This window comes from Stomoxys calcitrans, chromosome 3, assembly GCF_963082655.1.
Source record: "Stomoxys calcitrans chromosome 3, idStoCalc2.1, whole genome shotgun sequence".
NCBI classification, from domain to species: Eukaryota; Metazoa; Arthropoda; class Insecta; order Diptera; family Muscidae; genus Stomoxys; species Stomoxys calcitrans.
The window spans coordinates 47,995,169-48,010,168 of NC_081554.1; the positions used below are offsets into that span (position 1 = coordinate 47,995,169).

At 38.8% G+C, this 15,000-nt stretch overlaps 1 protein-coding gene across 3 annotated transcripts in view; it reads right to left on the minus strand.

Annotated features, from left to right (window-relative positions):
* The window catches only part of LOC106082767 (serine/threonine-protein kinase grp), a 146,003-nt gene that overhangs the window by 83,971 nt on the left and 47,032 nt on the right, over nucleotides 1-15,000 (minus strand). For all 3 annotated transcript variants that reach the window (XM_059364239.1, XM_013245496.2, XM_013245497.2), the window contains one exon: nucleotides 10,694-10,727. The gene's annotated coding sequence lies outside the window, so the exon portion shown is untranslated. The remainder of the gene's footprint in view (nucleotides 1-10,693; nucleotides 10,728-15,000) is intronic.

Here is a 15,000-nt window from a genome sequence, read left to right on the forward strand (position 1 = left end):
CTCTTTCTGACCATCTATCATTCGTTGCTTTTCGGGCCTGATCCTGAAAACTTATTGGGTTGCCCAAAAAGTAATTGCGGATTTTTCATATAGTCACAGCTTGTGACTCTGTAATTGCATTCTTTCTTCTGTCAGTTATCAGCTGTTACTTTTAGCTTGCTTTAGAAAAAAGTGTAAAAAATTATATTTGATTAAAGTTCATTCTAAGTTTTATTAAAAATGCATTCACTTTCTTTTAAAAAATCCGCAATTACTTTTTGGGCAACCCAATAGTTTACATGTCGTTAGAGACATACCCATAGATTCCAGTTTCCCTAGAATGTGTGAGGTCGCGCAAGCTCGTCGCCCTTACAATTCCCTGCGATATCTCTGTGGCCCGGCACCCAGAACAGTTGAATTTTGAACTGTTCAGCCATTTCATTGAGAGATCTGCGACAGTCGAGGGCGGTGAGAACATATCTATGCCAATTGTCGTTATGACATTATATCTTGCCCATTCCACCACGTCCTTAATTGCAAGGATCTCTGCTTGATACACACTGCAATGGTCGGGTAACCTTTTCGATATGATCAGTTCTAGATCTTTAGAGTACACCCCAAAGCCCACCTGGTCGTCCCTATAGAAGTCTACCTAATTTCTATTACCAATGAAATCATAGTTCCAATCGGTTCTATCAGGAATAGTGATACAGTACTTCTTATCAAAAAGTGGCTAAGGGAGAGTGTAATCCACTCTCCACTAATCCACTGTCTGGAACATCGCACATTGTAACAAGGATAACACAGTGTCCGTAGCCGCCACATGACCAAAGAGAAAGCTCCCTTAGCCTCACGGCAGTGGTCGCAAAAATTTGTCTAGCCACAATGTCCAGAGCCATTAGATGTAATATTAAATGCCGTGCATCAGATGGTGTCGTCCTTAGAGCGGCTGTGATGTACAAACAAGCCATCCTTTGGACCCGGTTGAACAGTAGTTCGACTTTTGAAGTGCCGTCCACCAGACCACAACACCATATAGCATTACAGGTCTGACAACTGCAGTATATACCCAATGCATGACGCGCGGTCTAAACCCCCAACATTTCCAAATGGTTCTCCTGCAGGTGTATAGGGCAAGAGTTGCCTTTCTTGCCCTTTCCAAAATGTTAGATTTGAAGTTCAATTTCCTGTCCAGCAAAAAAACTACACTCAACCAAATTTGTTATTTATTGGGTTGCCCAAAAAGTAATTGCGGATTTTTTTAAAAGAAAGTAAATGCATTTTTAATAAAACTTAGAATGAACTTTAATCAAATATACTTTTTTTACACTTTTTTCTAAAGCAAGCTAAAAGTAACAGCTGATAACTGACAGAAGAAAGAATGCAATTACAGAGTCACAAGCTGTGAAAAAAATTGTGAACGCCGACTATATGAAAAATCCGTAATTACTTTTTGGGCAACCCAATAAAATAGCAAAAGTGTTTGCTAAAACAGCATTTTTGTCTGCTGAAAATGGGAAAGTAGACATTACTGCTGTTTCAGCAAACATAGGACTGCTGCATTAGCAAACATTTCCTGTCACTGCACTGCCTGATGTTTCGATATTAGGATTTTTGCCTATCCTAGTCTTCCGAATCCTGGGAAAGACGTTGAAGGTTTCATCGTCGGGTTCCTGTTCAATAGGCTGTATAGAGTCTCGTGTCCCTGCTACCCCCAATGTTTTAATTTTAGGATATTTGTTTATCTTAGTCTTCTCAATATTGAGAGAGTCGATGATGGCCTCGACGTTGGGCCCTTGTTCGTTAGGAGGTATTGAGTCACGGCCTGATGTCTCAATATAAGCATCCATTCCTATCCTAGTCTTCCCAATCTTGAAGAAGACAGCATTGCCCCCGTGGAACGCCATGCATTTATTTTCAGACCAACTTGTCACGGAGACTTGATCAATGCACACCACAAGGAGGACTGCTTGCTCCTTCTCTTTCCTGTGGAAGACCTTCCATTTCTCTACGACCAAAACTTTGTTTTGCTTGCCTAATAATCCCAACATGACTTCCGTCGCGAATTTGCGGCCCTATTCCTTGATGAAGACCGTCACACAGTGGAATGGGAACAAAATTAGTGGAAATAAGTCTGCCATTTATGAACGGATAAAGATATCATCATGAAATTTAGATGGTTATAGCTGAGGTGTTAACCAGCAAAATTTTAGGGCCCTAGACGGTCCGGAGCCTATTGGTGGGCCTTCAGAGATAGTCATCTCGGCACTAAAAAAGTTTGTTCGGGCTGTCAAAAGCGCATTTATGGCACGATTTTCAACATTTTTTATGTGCCCTACAAAAAACATTGATGTGCATCCCACATACTGTCCAAGAAGTTCGACTAACAAAGTTTTTGTATTGAAATTTTGGCAGACTCGTCTCTTATATTGTAACTTGTCCTTCACAATCGTTTTCTTAAACGATTTTAAATTGTTTGACTGATTTGAAAAGCTGATAAAATTTAATATTTTTTCACGCAAGTTATGCGAGTTACAAATCCAAAAATTGTTAAAAAAGTAAATCGTTATGATATATTTTATTTATCCGTTAAAAAATGGCAGATTTATTTCCACTACTTTTTTGCCATCCTACTGTGTGTCGCCTTTGTGAGCTAGGGGATGTCCATTTTTCTCACCAGCTCGAAATTTGCACCCTTCCAGGGAGTGTGGATACTTCCGACGAGCTTTTTGATACTTTCAATACATTCTGCTGACACAAATCACAGCGTCCCTCTATATTCGCAGCTCATCGTTTGTATGGGCGGGCCCTCTTCAGAGTTCCACACCTGTTCGAAAATCTGCTGGTTAATCGGATCCTCGATTTGCGACTTAAACTTGCCACTCTAGCGTAAGGGGGTGCACCTTCCTTTGGCGTCCTTTTGGAAGTCACAGTCATGCATGACAACTTTGGGGACGATCGTGTTTCCTTCGTTCCTGTTCCTGATTTTGTCTACCTCCGCAGGACACTGTCTGCGTGGGTGCTGGCTTGGTCTTCCCAGAGTACTTGAAAGCGGGGAGTTCTTTTTCTTCTTCAGCGTCTTGGCAGTGTCATGCTCTTCAGGAGTTCTGATTTCTTGCTTAGCTCTCTCCAGCTATCGTAAAAGTGCTGGAATGTCAGTTCTATCCCTTCCAACATCTAGCAATTTCGCCCGATTGCGCTGCCAGTGAGTGCATACTCCTCAGTCTCCTTCGTCGTGACCAAATTGCTTTCTCGGCCTGTTTGTGGGCTTAGCAAAGCCATCGCTCACTACTGCCATCATCCCGCTGTCCTCATCTCTTGATTCGGCTGCGATGACTGCTTCATTGACACTGGCGATGTCTGAATCCGAATTACCAACTTTAATTAAAGGCTGGGGACGAACTGTGCATCCCCCTGGTATATCCGTCTGGCGACTGGTTGTATGCTTGAAGCATTTCTCTCGACTACAGGTGCCATGGCACCCACACCTACAAGAGGACGCCTTCTTACCTTTTTCAGCGACCATCTTCCCCCCTTCCGTGATGGCTATGGCGTCCATTGGAAGTCAAAGTCCTCCATGAAGACTCAGGGGGAGTGCGCGCTTTCTTCGTACCTGTTCGGATTTTGTCTCCTTCTGCAGGACACTGTTTGGAGCCTCCATTGCTTAGTCTTCCCAGAGTACTTGAAAGCGGGGAGTTATTTTTCAGCGTTTTAGCAGAGTTATGCCCTTCAAGAGATCTGATTATCTTTCTCGCTTGCGTAGAAGTGCTTGAAATGTCAGTTCTATCCCTTCCAGCATTCTGCAATTTCGCCCGATTGAGCTGCCAGTGGGTGCATACGCCTCAGTCTCCTTCGTCATTCCCCTGATTCCTTTCTCAGTCTTCTTGTGAGCTTAGCAAAGCCCTCGCTTCTACTGCCACCATCCCGTTGTCCCCATCACTCACACTCACAAGAATAAAATGTTACTCGCGCACGCGTAACACAACTAATGTGCACACATTTAATGTCCCCCGACCAAATGGAAAATTAAATCCACTGAACGATTACAAAAACGTTCGGGCATCTTTCACTCAATTGTATTTGTGCGTGTGTTTCTAGCTAACTTTGTTTTTATGTGGCATGCGATACAGACAAATGCTTTGGCCAAAGTGGCTTGTGAGTGCCAAATTTTGGGTCTCATGTAAAGGGTGATTTTTTTTAAGGTTAGGATTTTCATGCATTAGTATTTGACAGATCACGTGGGATTTCAGACATGGTGTCAAAGAGAAAGATGCTCAGTATGCTTTGACATTTCATCATGAATAGACTTACTAACGAGCAACGCTTGCAAATCATTTTCAGTGAATGGGCCCTAGAAAAGTTGGCAGAAAATCCGCTTTTTTATCGACAAATTTTGTTCAGCGATGAGGCTCATTTCTGGTTGAATGGCTACGTAAATAAGCAAAATTGCCGCATTTGGAGTGAAGAGCAACCAGAAGCCGTTCAAGAACTGCCCATGCATCCCGAAAAATGCACTGTTTGGTGTGGTTTGTACGCTGGTGGAATCATTGGACCGTATTTTTTCAAAGATGCTGTTGGACGCAACGTTACGGTGAATGAACACATTTCGAACCGAACACTGATTTTGGTAATAAAATTCAATGATTTGCAAGCGTTGCTCGTTAGTAAGTCTATTCATGATGAAATGTCAAAGCATACTGAGCATCTTTCTCTTTGACACCATGTCTGAAATCCCACGTGATCTGTCAAATACTAATGCATGAAAATCCTAACCTCAAAAAAATCACCCTTTAGACCTCTGGTAGAGATGATTCTCTTTGAAATTTGGAATGTTAGAGCTAAGGTGTTAGCGAGATGGTGTGCACAATTTCAAGGACCTAGGTTATCCAGACGCATCTTGGCAGGCCCCTAAAGTTGGTCACCTCGACATTTCAAAAAATGGTTCGGACTGCCAAATCTTCATTTGTGGTCCAATTTTTTGCTGGATAGTGCTTGAAAAAATTCCGCTTGATGTATACAATATCTCCACTGGTTTGAGGAATATACGAATTATAATTTTTATTTCTTGAAATTTTGGCTGGGATTTGCTTGGTATTTTGCAATTTGCAAAGGCAATAGTGGTTCGATTTCCATTTTTATGCAAAATTCGGATTAGTAACAAAATTTACAACGATCTTGCCCTAACAATTGTCTTCATCTGATTACTCAGTCAAAAGTTATACATGTTGGAAGTCAAAAAATGTAAAAAAGTGAATTTTTTACATTCAATACTCTTTCTCAACTATCATGGCCTATTCATACTTTGTACAAATGGTATGTTAGGAACAACTTATCTACTAGGAACTCATCCCACACCTACCTTCGACTGTCTTTTGGACGTAGTGGTGGATGTACTGTAGAGTTAAGCACACATTCATATGTAACAAAGTCCTCAGGTGAGATGTAGTATTATAGATATCAATGCCCACTTTTTTATATTTTAGTTAAGCTTTTCGAAAAGTAGGCACCATTTTTGTTCTTTACATTGAAACCAAAACTTAAGGATGATTTGTTGAGCATGTTTCTGAAAAGAGTTTTACGGACAGAAATCTTTTTTATTGCTCATGCAAAGTACCCTTTGACCATCATAATGCAAGTTATTTTTTTTTATTTCATGTATTCACTTTGCTTAGCTTATAGATATGTTATTCTTACACTGGAGTTCTGTTTGTTGCTATGCCATAATAGCATCCCATGCATCTCCATTGCCTAATCAAACTTTTTTAATCTGGTAGTGGGAGTAACACTTGATTTCACTTCCCCCTTGACGAGGATGCAAGTACACACAGCAAAAGAAGAAGAAGAAAAACATACTCGAGATACTGATCCAGGGTTTGAGAACATGATTTATAAAGAGAATTGAGCATGCAGAACCTTTGCAGAGAGTATAACGCTCAACTCATCACAAATGCTACGGCCTTTCAGTTAAAATCGGAGTAAAACTTTTCTTTTCATTGAGCAAATTAAATTTTGAGAACTTATTTCCTGAATACTGGATTTGCCTTGCGTTTTAAACTCATGTGGATGTTTAAACCAGTTTAATAGCAAACTTTGTAACCAAATGAATTGCTTGTTGCCAAGTTGAGTGAAGTTTTTTTTTTATAAACCCCATCATCAAAAGCACCATAGGTGGGCTAAGGCATGAAAAGAAATTGCAACGTTTAAGATGCAACTTTTTAGCTTTTAATCTAAAAATAGTTAAAATAACATTGGCATAGTATTTTAAACTCATTTATGGTTTTAAACTGTTGGCAAACAGGAACAGAATTATTAGATTTCATACAACCAAAATTGATAAACGAAAAACTTTCGACTTAAATACCATAGGTAAGAAAAAATTCTGCACAAACAGCGATAATAGCTAAAATTATTGAAATTTGGCTCTTAGAGGAAATTTATTAGTTTAAGTCCCCTATATATTGTGTCCGTCCGTCTGGCGAAAGTTTTCGAACGTACAAGCCATCCTCCCCAAATTTTGCCCAAAAACTTTTCATTGATATATAGTCAGTTCATATTGTAAATGGGCTAAATGAGGGTCCATGTTTAGACAAACCTCTTATTTAAACAGATCTCCGATAGCCCTAGAGGTCAATTATCCAATAATAATCCAAATCAATAATCCAACTATCCAATTTGTTTGAAATTTTGTATTTGTTCTGCTAAGATTCCAACATCCATGTTAATCCAATTATTAAACCATTTGGCTGACATTTTGTTCAAGGTGTACTGTTATGATTTGAAACATCCATTTATCTGTCCATAACATGATATAGCTCACATACTAATCTTCCGATTTGAATTCTAAAGCCCTTTAAGGGCTCAGTTCTTTTTCGGCCTAACCAAACTTAACTTACTTTTTCATTTGTTTCTCTTTCGAGACAAGCTCAATGATCGGAGATTATTGCAATGGAAAAGGACTATTGGTACGACCTACCAATGTATGGCCCTTGAAGTCTCCATATCTAATATGGGCGATAGACTGGTTCCTTGACTTAGATATACTCTGCTGGTATGAACACGTCATATATGCCTGTGGGATGAAGGGCTACGTAGGTCATTTTCATTCCGAAAGCAGGAAAACCTTACCACACGAAGGCGAGAAATTTTCGTCCTATTACACTGTCATCCTTTACGCTGAAGACTTGAGAGGTTGATAGAAACATATCTATGGGTAAAGATCCCTGGAGATCGCCTGCCTCGCCAGCAGCATGCATATAGTAAAAGTAAGTCCACTGAAAAAGTCCTTCACGATCTCTTGGGTTACATAGAGGGCTCACTCGCTGTCAAGGAATAGCATTTCTTGACATTGAAGATGGTTTCAATAGTGTAAAACCGACGTCAATCATGAAGGAGTTGGAAATTCTAGACTTACTGTTACTAAAAGATGCATTACGGCAGGCTTGGGATCTGTGGATCTCAAAAGATGGGTCAGCAGAGGAACACCTCAGGGAGGTGTATTGTCTCCTCTACTTTGGAATACAGCTATTAACAATTATTGTCTCTGGACGCGTATGCTGATGACGTGGTGGTAGGGACAAGTTTCCCAGCAATCTAAGAGATATATTGGGTTGCCCAAAAAGTAATTGCGGATTTTTTAAAAGAAAGTAAATGCATTTTTAATAAAACTTAGAATGAACTTTAATCAAATATACTTTTTTTACACTTTTTTCTAAAGCAAGCTAAAAGTAACAGCTGATAACTGACAGAAGAAAGAATGCAATTACAGAGTCACAAGCTGTGAAAAAAATTTTCAACGCCGACTATATGAAAAATCCGCAATTTCTTTTTGGGCAACCCAATACTTCAGAAAACCAGACCGTGGAAGACAGAAGCAGTTAATTTCAGTAGGCCGGCCACCTTTTCCCAGGAAGTATTTATTAGGAGACGCACAAGACTTAGTCGAGGCATGGTTACACGCTAGTTATCCATGACGGGGAGTTACTGTACTGGCGGATGACATGGCCTGGCACCTGCCTTGCCTATGTTGATGCTGCGGCGTTTGCCCTTCGTTGTTTCCCGTAGCTTTTGGGGACCTGTTCGGTCATCTGTAAAGGTGGCCGCGTTGATTGTTGAGTCCCATGTTGAAGGGGATACTTGTGGCGTAGCCCTTAAGGGCTGCCATGTCCTGTTTGTGTATATCGTCCTGATGTATGTGGTTTTGGTCCGTATTCTTGTATGCTGGCTATAGATCGGCTTAGGGCGATATATTTCTCCTAGGTGTGACTAGTCCGGAACTGTTTGGGGTTCAACTGATAGTAGTCTTTTAGGGCTATGAAGTCTGACCGGAGACTTTAATCTGGTACCTAGGGTGTCAGGTTCCAGCCTGACAACGGTGAGGCCCCAGTAACGTGGAGGCTGTGGTTTGTACCCAATTCGCGGGTAGAGCATATGCTCAGCGTGGTGTTGTGTTTTCAACCGAGTGAAGTGACCCATAGATCACGTAGTGCTCTGTACGTGACCCATAGATCAGGTAGTGCTCCATACCTGACCAAGGAGGTGAACACGTCCAAATTCGTGAAATCAAATCAGGTTTGGGGCATAATGACAGGCATCTGCGCTAAAAACACGACATTCGAGTGGCACCTGTCTCCTTGGGAGGAGAGAATGTACTGTTTACAGAAAGCGCAAAATATCTACACTGGATATGGTTGATATGGTTCTGGACCGAACCATATCAACTACCAATTATTCTATGCGAACACTGGTACTCGTCCGAGGACCCCGTTTATTTGTTATAAAAATAATCGAGACGACGGTAGGAAACCTGGACGTCGAGTGCGAGACACTGCTGCCACAGGCACAGTCTTGGACTGACGGAACTTTGGTATTTCCATCTGGGAGATCATGCTACAGATGATCAAAGCTAGAGGACAGAGTGGGCCTGGATGTCTACATCTGTTCTGTTTTCGACTGTCTGGCCATAATATGGTCCTTCAGACGGAGAACCGGGCGATCACAGAATGAGTGAGATGGTGTTGTATTAACGCGAGGATGTCGAGCGTGAACATCTTTACGGACAGTAAACTGGCCCTCAGTGCTCGAACAACCAGAACGGTAAGGTCACGAACGGTCTTAGAGTGTTAGAAGATTAACACCTTCTCGGAGGATGCCATGACTAGAATTGTTTGAGTGCCGGACTACAACGGAGTATGAGGCAATGAAAGAGCAGAAGATTTGGTCGTGAAGGCTCAGGCCATAGTGGAGTATGAGACAGTGATAAGACAGACGATTTGGCCGTCAAGCCAGAGGACTGCCGTCGGTACTAAGCTAAAAAGAGAGAACACAGGAAAGAAAAGTGTTACAGACCCTACTTCAAAGACATTAATCTCCTGCTTTAGACAAATACAAATTATAAACCCATTTAAAGCGACAAAAGAAATCCTTTGCGTAGGTCACAATTTTACCAAATGTGAAGGACTTATTTTGAAATGACTAATTAATCTACCCACGGGGTAGGGTTTTAGCTTTGTCAGCATAAATTTCTAGTCGTTGGTTTTGGCAATGGCATTATCACAGCAAGAAAAATGTTGTTCAATAAAGACTATGCTCAAGGAAGTCTTGTTACAACATGACCATCTCGTCATCATATATCACAACTGAATGCGACCTCACCACCCCGCACAGTTGCGAGTTGAAATGAGTTTAGTGTTATATTTCTGTGAGTGGGCTTTACTCTTGGTTATTTCAAACAATGCACCCCCGGATAGCTAAGGACACCAGCAGCAAACTTTACTTCATCATCGATATTAGCCAAGTACATGCATATGGTGACAGCCCCAAAAACCATGTGTCAAGCAACGTGTGGCTACATTAGCAATAGCCACCGACGGACCGCATGGCGTGGTGGCTTGGCGTACATTTAACGATGACGACAACGGAAAATTGGCCAACCATTGCCATCACATATTCGCATCACACTGCAAGGAAGAGAGGGCGCAAGGAAGACAAACCACCAAAAGAAAAAAGTTACAAGTGGCTTAACCAGCATTTCTGGTTTAAAATCCTATGGGGGTTTCGCTTCGATTAAAATAACTCGGAAACAATGTCCCTCCAATGTACATAGGGGAAGCAAGGGGAAGTAGAGGGAAATTGTTTCGTCGCCGTCTTCATAATCACAGAAATTTTTAGCCATTAAAACCAGCAGTGAAGTACATACATACATAATAAAATTTCATGGTGAGTTCAGACCGGCTTTCATTCGCTTAGGTTTTTTTTTTTTTTTTTGGGTAAAAGTAACGAAATTACTCTACTTTTTGTTTTTATTTATTTTTATATTTTAATGAAAGAAAAGCCATTCGGCTTTTTATATGTCTGCCGTTATCTTTCATATACATGAAGTGAAAGGAAAATTGTACTTCCTTACATAATTATGCCTTTATTAATGTCTCTCATGCTTGCTTCCTTTACAATGCAGGACAATTTTTGCAAAGAACACGCGAAACACTTTCGAATGAGTAATCGTATGACATTGAGGGCCATCTGAACACATTTTGTTGCCTAAATTGGTTAAACACATAGGCTTACAAGCTAATGAAAAACCTACAAAATCAAGGACTTGCAGTAAATAAAAAAATTTCAATTACATTCATCCATATATAAACAGAAGTTTGGCCAGATTTTAGAAATTAAAAATATATATAACTTATTTTGAGCTTTTTTTTATTTAATTACATACCTTTTTTTAAATTATTTTGATGCCGCTACATTATCTAAAATGAAAAGAGAAAGAATTTTCACATTAGTTTAAGAATGTACTTATTCGGAAATATTAAAACCGCTCTGTAATAAACACTAAAAGATTAAAAACAAATATCGAATATGCATATCTAAAAAACAAAATTGAAGCAAACAAATAAAAAGGTACTAAGTTCAGCCGCGCTGATTTTTGGATACCCATCACGTCGGATATATACATATATTCACCACCTTTCTTATCAATCCTGTGAAAAGTGCATCATTTATGAACCCATATGAAAATAAATTCGAATATGACTAGCCAAGACAAAAACCACCAAAGCCCTCTACATGTGAGATTGTAAACTAATTTTCTATGGGCAAAAGCAATTTTTTTAAAAAGGTCCCCCGTGGCCTTATGGGCAAAGATGGCCGTTCCAAATTTGGTCAGCAGAAAGTTTTCGGGATGCTCTATTCAGTCATGTAAGATATTAGATATTATTATAAGAGATCTCCTAAAGAGGCCGAATATGGCCATTTTTTAAAAACAATTAATCCTGGAGATAAATGTGGCCACCATGGCCACATGGAAAAAGATGGCCCTTCCAAATTTTGTCAGCAGGTCTCAAGGTGCTCTATCCACGCATGTAATATATTAGCCCAAAAAGAGGTTTTTAACGAGTTTTTAATTTTGTTTTTTAATAAATGGTCATATTCGACCTCGTTAGAAAATCTATTTGGGCTAATATGTTCTATGCCTGGATAAAGCATCTCGAGACCTGTCTGCTGACCGAATTTGGAAGGGCCATCTTTTTCCATGTGCCCACACTTCTCACAGGAAACATTTTTTGTAATAAATGGCCATATTCGACCTCGTAAGCCATCTTTTTGGGCCAATCTTACTTGTCTGGTTAGAGCATCCCAAGAACTGTCTATTGACCTTCCAAATTTGGTCAGCAGACAATTCTCAAGATGCCCTATCATCTCTGTCCATTTGGCCACGGGGGTTAATTTTACAAAAAAAGGCTTTTGCCTACAGAAAATAAGTTCATAATCTCACATGAAGGGGCTTTGGTGGTTTTTGTCTCAGCTAGTTATATTCGAATTACCAAAAATAAATAAAAAAATATAAAACAATTATAAAATGATAAAACAATTAAAAAAAGATTAAAAAAAAAAATTAAAAAAATTTAAAAAAATAAAAATAAATAAAAAAAAAATAAAAAAAATTAAAAAAAAAAATAAAAAAATAAAAAAAAAATAAAAAAAAATAAAAAAATAAAAAAAAAATAAAAAATAAAAAAAAAAAAAATAAAAAAAAAAATAAAAAAAAAATAAAAAAAAATAAAAATAAAAAAAAAAAAAAATAAAAAAAAAAAATAAAAATAAAAATAAAAATAAAAAAAAATAAAAATAAAAATAAAAAAAAAAAAATAAAAATAAAAAAAAAAAAAAAAATAAAAATAAAAAAAAAATAAAAATAAAAAAAAAAAAAAAATAAAAATAAAAAAAAATAAAAATAAAAAAAAATAAAAATAAAAATAAAAAAAATGTTAAAGTCGAGTGTTGTTCACGTTCGTACTCGTTTTACCGTGCTCCTGCTTTTTTCAAGTTTTTTACCACAAACCTGAATTGTTAGATCACTTAACACCCAATCACAATTGGTTCGCGCCGCGGGTGATTGCCTGGACGTGAAGTTGTGCACCTGGTGTGTCGTGAATAATTTACAATATATAAAACATTTTGTCACAAAACAGAAAACTATTGGCAAAAGTAAATATATATTTTTACGATAAACAACAGCACAAAACAAATCATCTGTTCGTGTCTCCCATAATAGGGGCAACGACAGTGCTGCCAAGTTCGTATCACAGTTTACCATATGATACAATGAACAGCATTGCCATATATAACCACCAAAGTATTTGGCAGTTATTTTGAAAGTAATAGGGGAAATGGAGGACACTTCGTCCTCCGCCACTCCAAGAAATAGCATTAGCTGTTTCAGAGTTTCTAAACTTAAAGAGCTCGAGCAAATTAATGTAGAGCTCTTGGAAAAAGTTAAAACACTGGAGAATGTTTGTAATCAACTCCACCAGGAAAATGTATCCCTAAGAGCACAGTTTGCGGAAATTCAAACAGCAAACCAGAACCTCTCTATCAATGAAGATGTAATAAATATGGAAGATTCTAGCGAAAATACAGGCGTCCATGCCGAAAATAATGTTGTCCAGCCAACCGTGTACCTAACGGACGAGGAGGAATTAGCTAGGGAAACTGAATGGATCCTCAAGAAAAAGAAGAAGAGCCAGAAAAGGTCCAATACCCTGACACAGCAAACTGACGATGAAGTCTCTACTACACCAGCAGTCCAAGAGATGCCTGCTAAAACACCAGAGAATGCGGAAACCGCCGAGCCAAGGCCCCCCACAAGGCCACTTCGCCCACCACCTATTATAGTAAGTGCTGTCGAAAATTTCGGAGAACTTCGTAATATAATTAAACCTAAAGCAGTGAAAGGCTTCATTGCAAAGCAAATAAACAAACACTCCCAAAAAATATCTACCTTTGAAGTCAATGACTACAGAGAAGTCACAAAAGCCCTCAATGAGGCTAATATTCCATGGCATTCCTTTGAAAATAAGCATGAAAGACCTATTCGCGTTATTGCAAAGAATCTACACCATACATGCGACCCCATCGAAATTATTTCGGACTTGAAAGCTCAAGGTTTCAAAATTTTGAATGCTTTCAATAAGACCCACTTCTACACAAAAGATCCGCTAGATATTTTTATCCTAAGTTTTGATCCTACTGAAAACTTAGATAGTATTTATAAAATAAAACATATTTTAAATACTGTTGTTAAAATTGAAACAATAAAATTACCAAAACACATCCCACAATGTAAGAACTGTCAAGGTTACAACCATACGAAGAATTATTGCTCGAAACAACCTAGATGTGCCAGATGTGCCGGCAAACATGAAACAAAAAACTGCGAAAAACCTACTGTGTTCCTTCCTAAATGTTGTAACTGCGGTGAGCAACATCCGGCAAGCTATAGAGGCTGTATCGTAGCTAAAGAACTACAAAAACTGCGCAACCATAAACAGAAATTACAGAAAACCCTGCAACCTCAGCCAGTCGAAAATCTCTCACAAGCAATCCCGTGCACTTCCGCCAATACAGTATCAATTCCACAAAGAATTCAACCGCAACAACAACGTCCAAGTCAATCATACTCTGCAGCAACGAAATTAAATAGTACACAGCAAGCAAACGCAAGTAAGCCCAATTACGAAAACACACTTAGCAAAATCTTGTCTAAATTAGAAGCCATTGAATCCTTCAATAAATCATTAGACATGCGTTTAAGCATACTAGAAGAAAATTTCTTTGGTACACTTATACAAACGTAATGTTATCAATGTTAAAAGTGATGCAATGGAATGCAAACGGTCTACTGAGGCATAAAAACGAATTAGAATTCTTATTAATAGAAAAAAATATCGACGTGTGTCTTATAAGCGAAACACACTTTGTCAAAGACTCCTACCTAAAGTTAAAAAATTATGATATATACCACACAGTTCACCCCAGTAATAACTCAAGAGGAGGGAGCGCGGTCATTGTTAAAAGCTCGATCGAGCATTGGCTCGAAAATAAGATAGGTGTACAGGAATTTCAAGCTACAACGGTTACAATTATAGTAGACAAATCTCCGTTATCTATAACATCTGTATATAGTCCACCGAGACACAACATAAAATCCAAACAGTATGAAGAACTTATTAACGCACACAAACATAAGTTTATGATGGGAGGTGACTTCAATGCGAAGAATATCCAGTGGGGCTCTAGACTAACTACGCCTAAGGGCAAAGAACTCTACCGTGCACTGCAGCATACGGGTTGTGCAGTAATTTCAACTGGCAAACCTACTTATTGGCCCACAGATATCTCGAAAATTCCTGACGTGATCGATTTTTTTGTAACTAGAAAAATCGAACGAACCAAACTTATAATAGAAGAAGGTCATGAACTAAGTTCTGATCACTCTCCGATTTATCTGACGTATTCGAGCCAACCTAATGTTAAACAATCCTGCGCCGTCTTAACTAATAAGTATACAGACTGGGACTATTTTAAACATCTCATTACGAACTCAGTTAAGCATTCACCCATTAATAGCAAGGAAGACATCGAAGAAGAAGTAGACGTTTTCACAAAAATAATTCAATTAGCTGCTTGGAATAGTACACCGAAGGTAATTATCCCCCAAGGTGCAACGGCATACCCCCAATA